Source organism: Theropithecus gelada, chromosome 16, assembly GCF_003255815.1.
Source record: "Theropithecus gelada isolate Dixy chromosome 16, Tgel_1.0, whole genome shotgun sequence".
NCBI lineage: Eukaryota > Metazoa > Chordata > Mammalia > Primates > Cercopithecidae > Theropithecus > Theropithecus gelada.
The window spans coordinates 76,041,332-76,056,737 of record NC_037684.1 but is presented as its reverse complement, the minus strand read 5'-3'; positions in this window follow the sequence as shown (position 1 = coordinate 76,056,737).

Here is a 15,406-nt window from a genome sequence, read left to right as displayed (position 1 = left end):
GGATCCCACCCTCTTCTGCTTCCTCAAGCCACAGCCTGGAGTGAGGAGCCACCTCCACTCTGACCTCACCTCCTGCCAACTCCCTGGTTCCTTCGGCGGGGGGCCTGGCCAGCCTGTTCAACCACTCTGGGTTCCAGGCTCCTCAACTGGAAGGAGATGCTCCTTGGAGTTCCTCCTGGCAAGTCTGGGCAAGCCAGCCTGACGGCCAGCCTGCGACTCCTTGCCCAGAACTCTGTCAACTCCACCAGTGCCTGTCACGGAAACCACATGGCCACCAGCTTCAGGTGACAGGCCTCTTGCCTAGGTGATGAGCTTCCCAGGCCCATGCTATGGTGTGTACTTTTTCCTAGGAAGACAGCCGAGAGCAAGGGTCCCATCCTGGTGGTCCTCAGCCCACAACTGGCCCACAGATGTTTACTTGGGCTGACACAACAGTTTTACTTATTTATTTATTTATTTTGAGACAGAGTCTCCCTCTGTCACCCAGGCTGGAGTGCAGTGGCGCCATCTCGGCTCACTGCAAGCTTCGCCTCCCGGGTTCCCACCATTCTTCTGCCTCAGCCTCCTAAGTAGCTGGGACTACAGGCACCACCGCCACCACGCCCAGCTAATTTTTTTGTATTTTTAGTAGAGAGGGGGTTTTATCGTGTTAACCAGGATGGTCTCAATCTCCTCACCTCGTGATCCGCCCGCCTTGGCCTCCCAAAGTGCTGGGATTACAGGCGTGAGCCACCACACCCTGCCTAGTTTTACATTTTTAATGCATTGCCAACATTTGAACATGAGTAGTTTTCACACAGAAAGATGGCTCATTGGCTCCTCTGAAACACTGGACGACTGGGTGCCCTGCAGGGCCACAGTGAGCCAGAGGTGGGGGACATGGGCTCCAGACAAAGCCCATGCTCAGCAGGCCATACCAGTCATCGACACTGCAGGCCTGGCCCTTGGGCATCGGAGTAATGGTCTAGAATTTCCTTCACATTGTCAAAGGAGCCTGTGACCCAGAAATGGTAAGTAAGGTCCAATTCTCACCAACAAAGCAGGCATGACCTCAGACAAGTCCCTACCCCACTCTGGGCCTCAGTTTCTCCTTTAGTAAGGAGGTGGGTGAGGTTCCTGTCCTGCTCCGGGAACTGGCGATTTGGGAAGGCGGAGACATTCCCAGAATCCCCCAGAGTCCTGAAGACGCCCACGCCCTTTGTCCCAGTGATCCTGAGAAAGGCCACACTGATAAAGCTGTGGGTGGCCAGATGACAGCATTCTTGAGCCTCAGACGAAGTGGGAGGGGCCCACCCGCTCGGCTCCTCATAGCCCAGGGCAGCAGGGACAGTGCCTGCTGGGGCCGTGGGCGGCCCGGTGCCAGCCCCTACTGGCATTTCAATGATGCCACAAGTGCTGGGCCACAGCAGGGAGCCGCACAGTCATATTTTGCAAGGTTTCGAGGAAAGAATGCCAGTGTGGTAGGAGGGAAGACCAGTCCCCTCCCTCCCGCCCCTCCGGGCTCCATCTGAAGCTGGTTCCTGAGAAGCACGATTGTGCCTTTCCCCTGAAGGAGGGGCCCCCAGCTGTACTATGGACCCCCTGACTTGTTTCCCAGCCCAGCCCACCCTGGGAGCAGAGCTAGGCAGGGCCTTGGTAAAGAGGGTGCAGGGCTGGCTTGGCCTGGTCATGACACTGGGATAAGGAAGCCTGCTCTCCTCCCACCACTTCCAGCTCACAGGGGAATCTGAAACAACCTCTCCTCTAGACCTGGGGGTGCCTTTCAGCCACAGCACCTACAGTCCCATCACAGCACAGTGCTTGTCAGACAAGGCATCATCTTGGATGAAAAATGTAGATTTTCCCTCCTGTGAAATGCAAGTAGGATGAAATCCAAATGGACTTAGGGAAACACAGACACCTTTGTTTCAACACCTGGCCACAAGGCCCCCCAGAAGCTTCTAAAAACGAAAGGGCTGACAGATCTAGCTCACCTGGTAGGCCCAGAGCTTCCTTGTCCAGGGGTGCCGTGCAGGTAACCAACCCCGGGCTAGGGCAGTGGGGGCTTGAAGACCAGGTGAGCTTGGGGGAGTCCCTGGGCAGAGGCAGTTCTCACGGTCCCAGGGCCTTGGGTCTGCTGCTGGGTGTGATGAGTTAATAAGGAGCGCATCATGTGCAGAATGAGCTCAGGTCCTGGCTATGGGACCTCTGGCCAGCACTGTGACCCTCAGAGCCCATCTTTCCATGGGGTCATTAGAGTCCTTCTCTTGCAGCTGTTGGGAGAATGAAACACTGGCCCAGGGCCAGTACCAGGCACAGGTCAGTGGTGACAGGTGAGATCACGCCATGTCCCCAGACACATCTGTCCTCTGAGCCTTTCACCTTGGGCACGCCACTGGACTGTCTCTCAAGTAGGAGGGGCCATGGGCGCCCCTCCCTGGTGGTCAACAGCGGGGTGACCACTTCCTAAAGCAGTGAGTTCCCCATCAATGCACGTGGCGGTTACTGAAGTGGGGCTAGGGCTGAGCCTGCTGGTGGGGAGAGGGGAAGGCTGCAGTGGCTGGGGAGCCAGGTCCAACCCAGCAGCCTGGCGGCCCCTTCCCACTCTCAGGGAATATCCCACGCCTTCCCTGAGCGCTGCCTCTGGGCCTGGCCCTGCTGGGAAGGGAGCTGAGAATACCACAGACAGGTCCTCAGCCTCATGGGCTGAGGCTACTAAGTAACATCCCTGTCCCTGTGACACCGGGAAGAGGAAGTCGGGAAAGAAGGTTCAGGAATCCTTTGCTGTTTTCCTAACACCAGACCCATCTTTTTCTTTAGCATGTCAGCAACTCCCCTCCCTTCTGTGCCTGGAGACTCCCCTTTCTCCTTCAATACATATTTTAAAATTATATTTATTAACATAAAAACTATAAAACCTTTCAAACATTCAGAAAAATATAAAGAAACATACCAAATATCCATGTTCTCACCACTTGAATTTAACAAATGTGAACATTTGCCATGCTTCAGATCCTCCTTTTAAAACAAAATTGTATGACATAGCAAACGATGAATGGATCATCAATACAACGGACTGTTTTTCAGTCACAGAGAGGAATGATGTGTGGACTTGCCACAGTGTGCATGAGCCTCGAAGACATGATTCTGAGTGAAGGAATCAGACACAAAAGGCCGCAGACTGTCTGATCCCATGTTTTGAAATGTCCAACTCAGGCAAATCCATGGAGACAGAAAGCAGGCGAGTGGCTACCAGGGACTGCCGGGAGGGGATGGGGAGTGACCACTTAGTGGGTACAGGGCTTCCTTTTGGGGTGAAGAAAATCTTTTAAACTTAGGTCATGGTGATGGTTGCTCAACTCTTTTTTTTTTTTTTTTTTTTTTTTGAGACGGAGTCTCACTCTGTCTCCCAGGCTGGAGTGCAGTGACCGGACCTCGGCTCACTGCAAGCTCTGCCTCCTGGGTTCACGCCATTCTCCTGGCTCAGCCTCCTGAGTAGCTGGGACTACAGGCGCCCGCCACCGTGCCCGGCTCGTTTTTTGTCTTTTTTTTTTTAGTAGAGACGGGGTTTCACCGTGTCAGCCAGGATGGTCTCGATCTCCTGACCTCGTGATCCGCCCGTCTCAGCCTCCCAAAGTGCTGGGATTACATGCTTGAGTCACCGCGCCCAGCCACAACTCTTTTACTAGAATAAAAATCACTGAATTGTACACTTTAAATGAACGAATTTTCTGGTATGCAGATTGCATCTCTCTCTCTTTTTTTTTTTTTTTTTTTTTAAGACGGAGTCTCTCTCTGTCACCCAGGTTGGAGTGCGATGGTACGATCTAGGCTCACTGCAACCTCTGCCTCCTGGGTTCAAGCGATTCTCTCACCTCTGCCCCCTGAGTAGCTGGGACTACAGGTACCCACTACCACACCGGGGTTAATTTTGTATTTTTAGTAGAGATTGGGTTTCACCATGTTGGCCAGGCTGGTCTCAAACTCCTGACCTCAAGTGATCCACCCACCTTGACCTCCCAAAGTGCTGGGATTACAGGCATGAGCCACCGCGCCTGGCGAGTGGATCGTATCGCAATAAAAATGTGCATTAGTCTACTGGGGCTGCTGTGGCAAAGGACCACGGACTGGGTGACTGAAACAAGCGATTTTCTTAGAGTTCTGGAGGCCATAAATCCTAGATCAAGGTGTCTGTGGGCAGGGCCCTTCTGAGGGCTGTGCAGGAAGGCTCTGTTTTGGGCCTCTCTCCTCGGCATGGCAGTGCTGTCTTCTCCCCATATCTCTTCACCTCATCTTCCCTCTATGCACCTCTCTGGGTCCAAATTCTCCCCCACCCTTTCTTCCCCCCTTTTTTTCTTTGAGATGGAGTCTCACTCTTTCACCCAGGTTGGAGTGCAGTGGCACAATCTCGGCTTCACTGCAACCTCCACCTCCCAGGTTCAAGCAATTCTCCTGTCTCAGCCTCCCAAGTAGCTGGGACTACAGGCGCACACAACCACGCCCGGATAATTTTTGTATTTTTAGTAGAGACGGGGTTTCACCATATTGGCCAGGCTCGTCTGGAACTCCTGACCTTGTGATCCGCTCACCTTGACCTCCCAAAGTGCTGGGATTACAGGCGTAAGCCACCACGCCCAGTCCCAAATGTCTCCTTTTTATAAGGACATGGGTCATGCTGGATAAGGGCCCACGCTACTGACCTCAGTTTAACTTGATGACCTCTGTAAAGAGCCCATCTCCACAAAAAGAGAGATCATTATTGCTCCTGTTGCTGTGGCTATTGATAACATTTGGGGATTCATGGGAAGAAGGATGTACTGAGAGCGTCCGTGACATTGGGATCCAGGCTGGCAGCATCTCCCTGGCCATCCGAGATGGCTCTGTTCCCTGCCCGGGTGCTTGATCCTACCCTCCCTATGCCCTGTGGTCCCCAGTGCTAAATTCCCGAAAAAGCTTGTTGCCCACGAAGCCCCAAAGACCCCAAGTGTAAAGCACGGCAGAAAGTGTGGGGGCAGGAGGAGCCAGGGCAGGCCTTGGAGAGCTCAGGGAAGGCCACAGAGCTCTGGGCTTCTGCCTGCTGTCCAGAGGCTATTAGCAAGAACAGAGCCTGGGGCTAGAGTTCAGGGCAGGCGGGCAGCAGGACACCCTGAGGCACCCATTCCTCGAGCAGGGCCCCAGCCAGGCTTGCTGGGAAGTACCTGACTCCATCCCCCATGCCCCATATGTGTAGGCCCCTCTCCCTTGGGTCAGGGCCAACCACATGGTCCTGCTGAAAGCCAGCCCCCTCCCTTCTGTGGCACGGCCTCCCGAGGGACTCAGTGTTGGGAGAGCAGCCAGGAGCAACTCCAAAAGCCAGGACCTGACCAAGTCCAGAGCTAGACCCCTTGCTCTCTGCAGAACCGTCCTGAGAAAGAGCAGGGCTCCTATCTAGTCGGGCCCACATCCCCAACCGGGCATCCCTGCCCCCTCTGATATGCCACCCCACATGGCCCGTGGCCGGTTCTGTTAAGGGGCACCCTCAAAAGCAGGCTCTGAAATAAGGGCTGGGGACAAGTTGTTTTGGGGGACATATGATCCCAGGAAACACCGGTAGAGGAGGGAGGAGGTAGACGTGAGGGAGGGAGGCCAAAGTGACCTGCGTTAATGAGTGGGGTCACGCTGTGGGCCTGGCTCCCCTGGAGACCCTGCAGAGAGGCTGTCCCTCCTGGAGCCCAGCAGTGGGTGTCACTCACTAACTCACAGACCTCATTGCTCTGAGCTTCCAGGATTTCTGTCCCACCTCTCTGGAGGTGACAGGCACAGGAGCCCTGGGCTGGGCAGGGACTATCCATCAGGACCTCGGGAATGCCCCAAGCACAGGCAGCAAAAGCATATGCTTCCCCCGCAGAGGGGCCGGGCTTGGGTCCCCTGAAGCACTTCTAGCTGTGCAGCTGTGGGTAAGTCACAGTGAGCTGTGGCTGACAGCAAAGGCACTAGAATGTCAGCTCCCTGAGCGGAGGGGCTGGTTCTGTTCTGTTTCCTGCTTTATCCCCAGAGCCCAGCCCAGGGTCTGGCACACGCAGCGCTTGGCTAATATTTGTAGGTAAATGTCTCGTGGCTCATGGTGTAAATCTCATTATCAATCATTGCTACCAATTCATAGACACTTCCTATGTGCCAGGCACGGCGCTGGGTGCTTGGCGCCTCATTTCTGCTCTGGATAATCCATTGTTGTTACAGTAGTAGGATCACCCCCAAACGGACACGTGACGAAACAGGAGCAGAGAAACCAAGGTCACCCCGCCAAAAGTAGCAGAGATTTAAGCCAGGTTCCGGAGCCCGCATTTCTTATTCATTGAAAAAAATTAGGCCGGGCACAGTGGCTCACACCTGTAAGCCCAGCACTTTGGGAGGCCGAGTTGGGAGGGTCCCTTGAGGTCAGGCGTTTGAGACCAGCCTGGCCAACATGGTGAAACTCCATCTCCACTAAAAATACAAAACTTAGTCAGGTGCGGTAGCACATGCCTGTAGACCCAGTTACCCAGAAACTGAGACAGGAGAATCGCTTGAACCAGGGAAACGGAGGTTGCAGTGAGCCGAGATTGCACCACTGCACTAAACCTGGGCCACAGAACAAGGCTCTGTCTCAGAGGAAAAAAAAAAAAAAAAGAAGAAGAAGAAGAAGAAGAAATTATGTGTGGAATCGAAGAAAAAAAGTCAAATACACACAAAGAATAAAACAAGCCTAGAGATCTAATGCACAGGATGGGAATAACAGGTAAGAAAGTTGCACAGTGCGTGGGATTCATGTTAAGTAGATTTTAGCTGTTCCTGCCATAAAAGCAGAAACTACGGGCCAATATTAATATCTCAGATGATGGATCTGTTCATTTGTTTCATTATAGTTATACTTTTACTATCTTTATATATGATATAGCCTTTGTACCGTAAATATACACAATAACATTTATTTATTTATTTATTTATTTATTTTTAATTAATTTTTTTTTTGAGATGGAGTCTCTCTCTGTCTCCCAGGCTGGAGTGCAATGGCACAATCTCAGCTTACTGCAACCTCCACCTCCCGGGTTCAAGCGATTCTCCTGCCTCAACCTCCCGAGCAGCTGGGATTACAGGCGTGCGCCACCACGCCCAGCTAATTTTTGTATTTTTAGTAGAGACGGGGTTTCACCATGTTGGCCAGGCTGGTCTTGAACTCCTGACCTTGTGATCTACCCACCTTGGCCTCCCAAAGTGCTGGGATTACAGGTATGAGCCACTGCACCCAGCCAAAATGTATTTATTTATATATGTATGTATGCATGTATTTATTTTTTGAGATGGGGTCTCACTCTGTTGCCAAGGCTAGAGTGCAGTGCTGCAGTCATTGCTCACTGCAGCCTCCACCTCCCAGGCTCAGGTGATCCTCCCACCTCAGCCTCCCAAGTAGCTAGGACTACAAGGGGCACACAATCACACTCAGCTAATCTTTGTATTTTTTGTAGAGGCAGGGTTTTTCCATGTTGCCCAGGCTGTTCTCCTGGGCTCAAGAGATCCTTTCACCTCAGCCTCTCAAAGTGCTGGGATCACCAGCATGAGCCGCAATACCTGCCTTTGCCTGTTCTTGAAATTCAACCAGAGCCTGGCCTTTTTGCCATCATGGTATGCTGTGTTGTTTGTTCAATAAAGATCTTGACCAAATTCTGACCAGGCCCTGTGGAGAGGTAGGTGGAATTCAACCCTCACGCCCAGTTTTCTCAGCCCTACCCTATGGTTCCAGAGTAAGGGCTGTGTGCACGATTCTGAGGGCTGTGTGTGGTGCTGCTCAGGAGCCAGGAGGACACTAAGCCATAGTGGGTGTGAATCCTGGTACCCTGCTTCCTGGCTTCCAGTTACCCAGACCTCAGTTTCCCCATCTGCAAAATGTGAGTAAGGATAACACTTCCTCTTCAGACAGTTGTTGTGAGGATCAAGATATGGTGCTTAAACCGGGTGCAGTGGCTCAAACCTGTAATCCCAGAACTTTAGGAGGCTGAGGCAGGAGGATCACTTGAGTCTGGATGTTCCAAGAGACTATGAGCTATGATCACGCCACTGCCCTCCAGCTTGGGTGAGAGAGCAAGATCTTATCTCAAACATTTTTTTAAATTAAAGAAAAAAGAGTCCATGCTTAGAATAATTCTGGCATTGGGAAGTCATACAGAAGTTGTTTTTATAACATGTGTTTTTTTTTCCTCTCATTATAAAAGTCACACATGTGTGTGGTTGCAAAGTCAGGTGGCAATGGATACTCTGGTCCTTTTTCCTGGAGCTGCTGGACCATCACAGGGCAGAGGGGGTCAGCCTTCCTTGGGCACCTCACTCAGCTGCCCTTGTCCGCCTGGACAGACTTGCCTCTGGGTGTGGCCATGGTGAAGGAATCCTGCCCCATCGCTGACAATGAGCTGCATTCTTCAGAGAGGCTGCCCCAGTCCCCCCAGCTGACGTAAGCTCCGGGCGTGGCAGGTGCACTCAGGAGGCAGGGCTGCCTGCCCAGTGATGGGTGGAGCCACATGCCTGTCCAGGGCTGGGTCCACCCAGTGTGGACTGAGGCCACCATGCGCATGTTTTTCAGCTATGCCTCATTCGCTTGCTGTGTGAATCTGGGCTACAGGGTCTCCTGCTGTGCGCCACAGGCTAGTCCCCTGCATTGGTGACTGTACCTGAGGACCCTAGGTGGCCAGGGATGCCCCAGGTGGGACTTGGCAAGGGAAGCAGGGCCTGTGGATGGATGGAGAGCTGTCATGTGGAAAGGCAGTCTGTCCCCAGGCCCTGGCCCAGCCTCCACCCCTCCAGAGCCCCCTCCAGGCCTCTCCAGACCAGGCCCACCATATACTGCCTGTGCAACCTCGGTGAGTGACCTCACCTCTCCAAGCCTCAAAGTCCGGATCCCCATTGGGAGGGTGCAGTGAGAGGGTGAGTCTGAGCCCACTGGTGCCTGGCAGGCTCCGTATGCATGGCATCTACCTGCGCACACTCACCCCAGACATCTACTCATTCCAGAAACCTCCTGGGAACATCCACCATGTGCCAGGCACAGTGTCAGATAGGAGGGGACAGAGAGAAATAAGATCAACAACCGCCTTGCCCTTGTGGAGCTGGCATTCTAGTACAGGAGACAGACAAAGTGCTTCAGAGAAGGGAGCCGTGCTCATCAGGAAATCTGCCTCATCGCTCAGGAGAAGACTTCGGAGCAAGATGGAGAAGGAGCCACCTGGGGTCTTGGGGGAACAGCATTCCAGGCAGAGGGAACTGCAGCTGCAAAGGTCCTGAGGAGGAATGAGTGCCCAGTGTTTGAGAAGCAGAGCTGGCCTCTCAGTGCCCACCCTAGGGAGCAGATTTTCTACCTCATTCTTAGGGCCCTAGGGGATCCCCTCCACTGTGAATGCAGGAATGCATGAAGATGACATCGGCCCTTCTACAGAGCTGAAGTTCTTCCCACAAACGAACCAAATTCCCTCCGGGGCACTTTGCAACTGAAGCTGAGCCTTCTCATTTGGTTGCTCCCACCTCCCAGACCCAGAGCCAGCTGGTTCCTCCTGCCTCCTGCTCACAGCTCCGGGAAAGCATCCTGGTGCGGAAAGTCAGTGAAACACCAGGTGGCCTAAGGTATCTTCCCAGGACCCCAAGGTGGCTAGATGGGGCTATCTTATCAACCCTGGGATGCAATGAAGGGGCAAAGCCCTGCAAAAGAAACTGGACCCAGGGCACTGAGGGAAGCCTAGGTCCCATCTGAGCGCTCTGCACAGGGACAGGAGGAGACACAGTCGGGGGTTTTGTAAGGGAGGGGATAGGTGGGTGGTAGTAATGAGGGGTGTTCAAGTCAGTGCCTAGCAACCAAGAGGAGGAAGAAGGGAGTGGGGGATCAAGAAAGCCGTAGCTTCAGGCACAGCTGGATCCACAACCCTGAGGCTTGGGCTATGATGGCTGTTGCCCATCCCCTGCCCCCATAACACCCAGGTCTCAGTCACCTTCCTCTCTGTGACATAATAGCCTCATAGCCTCCTCCCTAGGGCTCCCTCCTTCCACTTGCCACAAATCTATTCTCCATATATTGTTAAAACCATGCCACTCCACTGCTTAACCCCACTCCCCATGGCTTCCTGACGCCCTCCACATAAAGCGGAAACTCCTTACCCAGGCCCCAGAGGCCCCCGCTGACCTCCCCAACCCCACCTCGCTCTCCTCTCTCCTCGATGCCTCTGTCCTTTCTGTCCCTTGAACACACCAAGCACATCCCCACCTGGCCAACATTGCACCTGCTGTCCCTCCTCCCGGTGCATCACCATGTGGCCACCCCTTCTCAGTGGGACAGCCCAGATGTCGCTGTCCTCGGCCGCCCAGCCCCCAGCCTTCTGTCCATTCCCCACACCAGCCCTGTCTGCGGCTCCTTCTGCCATGGAAGTGTTCTTTGTCCACTGTCACCAGCCTCTGTCAGAAGTTACCAGCCCCATGTGGCTAACGAGCCCCTAAAATGTGGCTACTGCAATGGAGGAACTAGACTCTTAATTTTCAATTACTCCAATTACTTGAAACTCAAACAGCCACATGGGGCTAGTGGCCACCATTTGGACAGAGCGACTCCAATGTTCCACGTGTTGTAATTTTATTTACTAGCCCTTAACACAAAGTGACATGATCTTACTTCACTTGTTTTCTGTCTCTCTAACCAAAGCATCAGCTCTGTGAGGTAAGGATCACCTCTGTCTTGTCCACTGCTGTATGCTCGGGCTTAGAAGTGGGCCTGGCATACAGTAGATGCTCAATATGTAATTGTTAAATGAATGAATGAATGAATGGATGAATGAGTAAATGAATGACTCCTAGGGCCATGAACTCTGAATTTCTCAAAAAGGAATGTTAGAGCTGCCAGGGATTGCTGCTGTGTGACCTCAAGGCAGGATCTTGCCCTCTCTGGGCTCAGCATCCTGACCAAGGGGTACCAGGGCCCCTCTGGTCCTAAGGCTCTGAGACTTCCTGCTGCTTACTCTGCCCAAGCTGCCCCCATCTATTCTTCATCCCCGATGCCCACCCCCAGCCTCCCCAGCCATCTCATAGGAAGGGGGCCAGACGGGCTTCCTGTCCCTGGAGTCTGTGTCTAGAGAGCCATCAAAGCAGGCTGACTGTACCTGTCTCCTAGCAACAAATGGCCTTCGGAAGTATTTGGGGGCGGGATAAAGTGGTGGCCGCTGTGGGGCTGTGTCCCAAATCAACAGCTCTCCAGCTGGCCAAGGGCAAGTGTTTCCCAGGAGCCAGGCCAGGGCAGGCTTATGGTTGTGGCACGTGCACCAGGAGTCGGTTCCAGGGTCCTCCAAGCCTGGGTCTTGCAGTTGGCCACCCTCACCCTCTCGTGCCTGTGCTTGGGGTTCAGAGGGAGCAGGGGGTGCTTGGGCCTGACATGCTTCTTGTGGGGACCTGTAGGAACCAGGAATGAGGAAGTGAGGAGCGGGTGCTGACTGTGAGTGACTCGAACCCTGACTACCCCAGCATCCAATGCTCACATGTATGCACATGTGCCTACTCAGACAGACACAACACACAGTTATCCACACTGAAACACACTCGTGCAGAGGCATGGCACAGACACGCGCTTATCTTATTTTATTTATTATTTTTATTACTTTTATTTTTAGAGACAAGTTCTTACTCTGTTGCCCAGCCTGAAGTGCAGTCACGCCATCCTAGCTCACTGCACCCTCAATCTCTTGGGCTCAAGCGATCCTCCCGCCTCAGCCTCTCAAGTAGCTGGGACTACAGGTGTGTGCCACGATGCCCAGCTAATTTTTTTTTTTTTTTGAGACGGAGTCTCGCTTTGTTGCCCAGGCTGGAGTGCAGTGGCGCGATCTCGGCTCACTGCAAGCTCCGCCTCCCTGGTTCACGCCATTCTCCTGCCTCGGCCTCCTGAGTAGCTGGGACTACAGGCGCCCACCACCACGCCCGGCTAATTTTTTGTATTTTTAGTAGAGACGGGGTTTCACCGTGTTAGCCAGGATGGTCTCGATCTCCTGAGCTTGTGATCCGCCCACCTTGGCCTCCCAAAGTGCTGGGATTACAGGCATAAGCCACCGTGCCTGGCCTCTAATTTTTAATTTTTTTTGTAGAGATGAGGTCTCACCATGCTGTCCGGGCTGGTCTCAAACTCCTGGCCTCAAGCAATCCTCCTGCCTCAGCCTCCCAAAGTGTTGAGATTATAGGTATGAGCAACTTGCTAAGCCCAATCATGCACATAGATATGGACACATAGACCCGCATATATACAACAGACATGCAAACATACAGAGCTCAATCAGACAGAACAGATACACACACACAATGACACTCAGACAATCACATAGAAGCCCAGATATATATGCAACGGGTACAGCCAGATAGCCCAGTTGCCCACAAACACACATAAATAGGTACCATCATCTCACAGATCATATAACAGATATGCAAAGATGGATTCATCTGTATAATTCACATGCATATTCATAAGTCAGAGATGCAGGCACAGACCCCCAGATAAACAAGCCAACATGCATGTAGACACATAACATGGTCATTTTTAGAGACACCCTCAGAGATAGCCAGACCACCCCCCAGACACGCACAGACACAAACACATAAGGAGATGATATATCCATGACTCTTACACACACAGGCACACACACACACACACACGAGTCACAGCCCCTGAAGTGATCTGGTGAACTAGAAGTGTCAGCCCCCATTCCTGTGGACTCTGAGCAAACCTCCACTCCCCAGCCTGGCCGCACACAGGCACGCAGGCCGGAAGGGCTGCCGCCTCCCCTTGCCCCGGCCAGCTGGCCATCCTCCAGGCTTGGTGCAGATGGTGGGGCCAGGGCTGGGACAGCCCAGCCTGAGGCCTGTGTTGTCTGCCTCTTGGATCCCAGGCCTCTTCTTCTTGGCTGTGTGACCCTGAAGGCTCCCTCCCCACAGCTGAGTGGGCACTGAAAATTTGTGTAACAACCTTGATTTCCGGTTTATTTTGGGAAATTAAAAGATCCATCACGACTAGGCCCAAATCCTGTAGGACAGACGGCTACGACCGAGGCCATGGAGCTGTTGTAGGAGTACAGACACCCCAGCTCACTGAGGCCACTGCCGTCACCTGCCTGGCCCTGGAGGCCTCTGAGTGTGCAACCCTGGAACTACATGCTTCCCTGCATGTCTTGAAAAAGAAAAACATGTCAATCCAGAGAGTAGGTTACTACAACTTTCCTGGCGCTTTGTTTAGTGATACTTACTGAGAGCCTTAACAATGTGTTTATCTTTTGCCCTAGCAATCCCAACTCATGAATTTATTCTAAGAAAAAAAAAATTAAAGAAGTACACAAACAGCCAGGCACGGTGGCTCACGCCTGTAATCCCAGCACTTTGGGAGGCCGAGACAGGCGGATCACGAGGTCAGGAGATCGAGACCATCCTGGCTAACACGGTGAAACCACGTCTCTACTAAAAAATACAAAAAACTAGCCGGGCGAGGTGGCGGGTGCCTGTAGTCCCAGATACTCGGGAGGCCGAGCCAGGAGAATGGCGTGAACCTGGGAGGCGGAGCTTGCAGTGAGCTGAGATCTGGCCACTGCACTCCAGCCTGGGCGACAGCGGGAGACTCCGTCTCAAAAAATAAAAAATAAGAAAAAGAAGTACACAAACATTGTTCATGAATGGTTAGATATGCACATACACATACATATGCAGCCTCGTGTCCCTGCGTGTATGTACATGTGCATATACACACATACATATACATATACATATACACACATATATATATGGCTCACAGAAACCTCTACTTCCTGGGTTCAAGAGATTGTCCTACCTCAGCCTCCCGAGTAGCTGGGATTACAGGCACGCACCATCATGCCTGGCTAATTTTTTTGTATCTTTAGTAGAGACCGGGCTTCACCATGTTGGCCAGACTGGTCTTGAACTCCTGACCTCAGGTGATCCGTCCACCCTGGCCTCCCAAAGTGCTGGGATTACCGGCATGAGCCACCGTGCCCAGCCTACATGTACATATATACACATTCATGTAGACATACACCTTGTTATTAGTGTTTTACAAATACAGCCTCATTCAGCAAGAACTATGTGAGGCTATAAATACTTTCCCCTTAATATGCTGTGAATACATTTTTATGCTAATAAATATCTACACCCTGATTTTTTGAATAATTTTTGTTTAGTGATTTTAGATTTACAGCAAAGTTCCACAAAGTTCCCATACTCTTCCCCCACCTTCCCCTAATGTGAATATCTTACATAATCATGCTACATTTGTCAAAATTAAAAAGCTAACATTAGTAAAACATTATTAGCTGGATGACAGAGTTTATCAGGATTTCGCCAGTTTCCCACTAATGCCCTTTTTCTGTTCCAAGATCTCATCGGGCATCTCACGTGGCATTCAGCCTCCGTCATCTCCTGAGGCTCCTCTGGTTCCTAACAGTTCTGAGTGTTTTCTTGTATTTCATGACCTTGACACTTTCGAAGAGTGCTGCTCAGGTATTTTTTAGAATGCCCCTCATTTGGGTTTGTCTGGTATTTTTCTCATGAGACTGAGGTTACTAGTTTTTGGGTAAAAGACCACAGAGGTGAGGCGCCCCTGTCATTGTGTCAGGGGGTACTCAATAGCCACAAGATTCACCACCAGCGATGTTGAGGGAGCGTCTGCTGAGTTTCTTCACTATAAAAGGACTGTTTTTCTTCTTTCCATAGTCCGTTAGAGGATGAGGATGAAGCTCCGCCTCTTGGAAGGGGTGGTTATCTATGTGTATTATTATAATCTGATTTTATATGACAGAACAATGTTTCATTTTGTGGATCTGACCTCATTCATTTAGCCAGTACCCTCATGTCACACACTTCCATGACTTTCAGCTTTTCTTTTACAAACAAAGCTGCAAACCACAGCAGGAGCTCAACTTCAAATTCAACAAAAATTGTGTTTTTGTTTTTTTTTTTTCTTTTGAGATAGGGTCTTGCTCTGTCACCCAGGCTGGAGTTTTAGCGATACGATCACAGCTCACTATAGCCTCGAAATCCTGGGTTCAAGCAATCCTCCTGTCTTGGCCTCCCAAGTAGTTAGAATTATGGGCATGAGTCAGCCAGGCACAGTGGCTCACACCTGTAATTCCAGCACTTTGGGAGGCCGAGGCGGGCGGATCACGAAGTCAGGAGATCGAGACCATCCTAGCAAACACAGTGAAACCCTGTCTCTACTAAAAATACAAAAAAATTAGCTGGGCATGGTGGCGGGCGCCTGAAGTCCCAGCAACTCGGGAGGCTGAGGCAGGAGAACGGCATGAAACCAGGAGACGGAGCTTGCAGTGAGCCGAAGTCATGCGACTGCAGTCTAGCCTGGGTGACAGAGCGAGACTCCGTCTAAAAAAAAAAAAAAAGG